Consider the following 4,639-nt stretch of genomic DNA (forward strand, 5'->3'; position numbering starts at 1 on the left):
TTATGCACCCGAGTTGAGGTGTCAACCATGACATCTTGCTTTTTCCTTTGTGCACCAACCTCGTTATTATTGATCGCTGAAAACGAATTGATTCACCAGAGTTGCTGACAAGGGCTAAATCTTTGATAAGGAGCCCGGAGGAAAGGCACCGTCGAGATGCGAACTTATCATCTCCTCTTAACCAGAGCGCCGTTTATAACCAAGAAAACTGCAGCGCCGAATCAGCCCCTCGTTGACACTGCAACCATTTGAATCGATATGATTTTTTCTGTCTGCAGCATTTGTAATTGGATATCGCTGATGCATCATTTTTATCACAATGCGAAAGAAAATCTAGATGATAAAGAAGTCCAAGCGCTGACATGGAATTTGAAAACCATCCTCGCTAAAACGAGACAGGACCGCTCCTGTTCGCGTTTCCACAACTCTACCAAAGGTTTCCGCACCCGCATTGCTCCAATCGTGTACATCTATGCCGTTTAAATCATTGCCCCGAGGCCTTCTTGCTCTCATTTCCATCTGCAAACATTCTTTCAGCTGAAGATTTATCCCGGACTCTCTGTAAAAGTTCGACTACCATTCAGGGAAATGGGCTGAACATCAGTTCCGTTTGAAAACATTATTCAGCTGTGAAGTGAATTGGAAGTTACTTAGTCGAGGAACAGTGAAATATTTTTTTTCCAGTGCTCAGTTATGCTCCAGCGCTCTGACTTCACTACCACCATTTTCCATCAAACATTATTTGGTTGTTTTGAAATACCAATGTCTGTGGCTGACGCTTTATTGAATATTGACAATAATCACGGTAAGGCTGCCGAGGCTGCTGGGACGAATTGTATTTGCGTTCCCCCTGAACATACAACAGCATTAGAGAATCATGAAATGCTAACGGGTCAAAAACGATGCCAATGGCCCATCATCTCCCCGGCGGCGGTGACACGAGCCGTCCAGCCTAATAAGACTTTCCACCTTTTGGCCCCCAGTCCTACAGTTCATGGCACTTGATGAGCATAATCACACTGCGTTTACATGATTTGAGGGCTGCATAATCTATTATACTTTCAGCAGTTACTGCCAGACCGAGAGGAATATAATCCCCACCTCCAATCTAATCTTTTCAGCAAAAACTTCGACTCTGGAGCCGGTAGTCAGTCACCTCTCCGACAACGTAAATAAGACCGGCCTAGCCAATTTATCCAGGACCGTGTCAATTCTGCGCTTCTGAATTAAGTCTCGCCTCTGCCTCCTTTGTTTCAAGGAGAACACTCCCAGCCTATTCAATCTTTCCTCTGATCTGCAACTTACCAGTCCTGACAATATCCTCGTAAATCTCCTCTCTACCCTCTTTAATGCAATTACACCCTGTAATGAGGTGACCGGAACTGGTCGGAGTACACAAGTTGCGGGTTACCACATGATTTATACAGTGTCTGCAATACCTCCCACCTAAACCTTGGCTCATAAATGACAGGATAGTATATGCCTTCTTAGCCACCTTATCAACCTGCCCTGTTATATTCAGGGATTTGTGAACATTCACTCCAAGTTCCCTGATTCCCACTACACCTCTCAGTATTCTCCCATTAACCGTATTATCATTTGCGTTGCTTGACCTTCCGAATTGCATCATCTCACACTTTTCTGGGTTGAATGACATTTGCCAATTTTCTGCCCGCCTGGCCAGTCATTTGATATCTTGTTATAGTTTGGTACATTCTTCTCATATATCCACAGCGATGTTGTTTGCACTGCAGTGTCTTTCCCTTTTGCATGGTTCATTTGGAACTCTGATACCATTCGCTCTTTCCATTTTGTTAAAGTTAAGCCTTTGTAAGAAAAGCAAGAGAGATGACACTTCACATCTCTCCATCTCGCCACAAATAACGTCTGACCGTTGCATTCATTTTCTGCTGTTAGTTTCATATTTTTAGCGTGGGAAGAATTCTCGCTGAGTCGCACAGAATTTTTAAGGACATGAGAGAGTGGATGTTGCAAGAATGTTTGCAATCGCTGGGAACAGTAGCACTACCTGACAGAGTGGCAGAACATGGCATCGGACATTCTGATTGAGTTGAATTAAATGACTTCATTCCAAGGCTTGTGAATCTTCTGAAATCAAGACACACTACATCTGTTTTTTTATTCAGGATTAAGATCGGTATTTCGCGGTTTTCCATTGGAACAACGGGGTACGAGGGCATCTCCGGGAGCTGCAATTGAAGAAAATGTTGAAGCATCAATTTATTGAATGTTGGATTCACTGTGAATGCCGTATAGGGTACACCAATATTCTTTCAGACAATCTTCAGATGAACCAACAGTTGTGCCCTGAGAGGAGGAAAAAGAGTGAAAAAGGAGAAAAATGCGTTTCCAATGCTGAGTTACCAGGACAAGCGGAGGGAGCTTTCAATGCAACCATTTTACATTGGCCTGTTTTTAAGCTAATTTAGAATACTGTTCTCTTGAACTGAAAGCTTCTTGAATGTTGGCATGTATTCATTTTATTCTATGATTGTCCAGGTTGCCAGCATCAATTGTATCTCCTATTCTCTCTTGCCCGGTTTCTTTGGAGGCGCTGTTATAATCTGGAAATTCATTGATGGCAATTTAAGCCTCTGAACGCAAGGCCTGGGAGCTGACGTTTGAATTGACGCCGGGCTTCATTGTGTCCAGGAATCTCTGCTGTAACTGGGGTTTCTAGATCCCGCAGTCAGAGTCTCAGAAGCAGGGGTCAGCCATTAAGACTGGGATGACGAAAACGTTTTAATTCAAAAGATTGTGAACATTTTCAAATCTGGACACGGAGAATTGTCGATTCTCGCTGATTAATTTCAAGACTGACGCCGATATATCTCGGTGTTCTGTGAGAACATAGCGGTTGAAGGGTTTTTCTGGAATTTGCAATTGAGACCGAACTTGAGCCACGTACATATTGAGTGTTGGAGAAGCAATGAAGGCAAGAATATGCTACACCTGCTCCATTCCTCACAGTGTTACAGACACTATTCACAGCAACAAGCAATATTCCCTTCACCTCGGGGTCTTAGCTGTTCAGATCCAGCAGCAGAATTGACTGTTTGAAAGAATAAGTAGGAGAGAAATTTGCCTACTCCTGGATTTAATTCGCTTCAGCCCACAGGCCTAAAGGGTATACTGGCCGAGGTGTCGATAGTGTTAATGTGTTTAAAAACGAACACCACTTCCAAAGACCTGTAGAATGAGAGTAACCAAACAATCAAGTGCCAAGTCAGGAAGCAGGTTTTCCGCAAGGGGAAACTGGAAATGCATAACACAAATCTCGGAGGCAATTGAAGCTGTTAAAATTTGGAGACGATGGCGCGTGTTCTGATACTGAACGTAAGCGCAAAACCGTCCAGGACAAGGAAACGGTTAAGAAATGACTCTCTTCATTCTTTCACGCGAAGTGAACAAATAAAGCATCGCTCGAACAGGGGCTTGAACCCTGGACCCTCAGATTAAAAGTCTGATGCTCTACCGACTGAGCTATCCGAGCTTCAATTTCCCTCCGTAACATAGCCTGCTTCAAACACTGAATACACTTGCTTTTCATCAAAACGTTAACATAATAGAAAAATACTGCGGATGCTGGAAATCTGAAAAAAAAAATCAAAATAGCTGGAAAAACTGCTCAGCCCTGACAGCATCTGCGAAGAGGAATACAGTTAACGTTTCGAGTACGTATGACTCCTCATCAGAACTGATAAAATATAGAATTGAGGTGAAATATAAGCTCCCTGACGAGGGAGGGACAGGTAGAGCTGGATGGAGGGCCAGTGATTGGTGGAGGCAAAGAAGAGATTGCAAAAGATTTCATCAACAAAATGGCAAAGCGGTATTGACGCTGCTGATATTAGCTAAAGGAGGTGATAATGGGGACATCAAGGTTGGAAAGCAGGACGAGCAAGCAACAGGTAGCCGTAGTGGGTGTGGGGTTGGGGGGGAGGGATCGAAATGGGCTTAAAGGTGGAGTTGAAACAATGGTTGGAAATACATTTACAAATAATGGAAATAGATGGGAAAATAAAAATATTTTTAAATATATAAATTATTGGAAAAGGGGGATCGGAAAGGGGTTGGGGATGGAGGAGAGAGTTCATGATATGAAGTTGTTGAACTCAGTGTTAAGTCCAGCCTGCTGTAAAGTGCTTAGTGGGAAGATGAGGTGCTGTTCCTCTAGTTTGCATTGAGCTTCACTGAAGCATTCCAGCACTACACTGACACTTCCCACAATTTAGTCGACAGCATTCACTGCTCCCAATGCGGTCTCCTCCACATTGCAGAGACCAAACGCAGACTGGGCGACTGCTTTGCGGAACAACCTCGGTCTGTCCGCAAGCAGGACCAAGCCCTACCGCTTGGCATTGCAACACAGACCCCTGCCCTCATGCCCACATGTCCGTCCTTGGCCTGCTGCAATGTTCCAGTGTGAATAGTCAGTCACAAGGGGACATAAGTTCAAGGTGAGGGGCAGGAGTTTTAGGGGGAACTTTACCCATCTGGATTTTCCAGTCTATAAGTCGATTAATTCTCCATGATTAGTGCTGCAGCTTTCCGGTAAGCCCCCATCATCGCTTCCTTTATGCTCTGCCCTACTGTGTAGTTGCATGTACCACTCCCA

The 4,639-nt window shown here is 44.1% G+C and overlaps 1 non-coding gene across 1 annotated transcript; it reads right to left on the reverse strand.

The window, feature by feature from the left end:
- Window positions 1–3,441: 3,441 nt before the first annotated feature.
- Window positions 3,442–3,514, reverse strand: trnak-uuu (transfer RNA lysine (anticodon UUU)). The gene has a single exon. It is a non-coding gene; the product is annotated as a tRNA-Lys (tRNA).
- Window positions 3,515–4,639: the final 1,125 nt, after the last annotated feature.

This window comes from Cetorhinus maximus, chromosome 35, assembly GCF_964194155.1.
Source record: "Cetorhinus maximus chromosome 35, sCetMax3.hap1.1, whole genome shotgun sequence".
NCBI classification, from domain to species: Eukaryota; Metazoa; Chordata; class Chondrichthyes; order Lamniformes; family Cetorhinidae; genus Cetorhinus; species Cetorhinus maximus.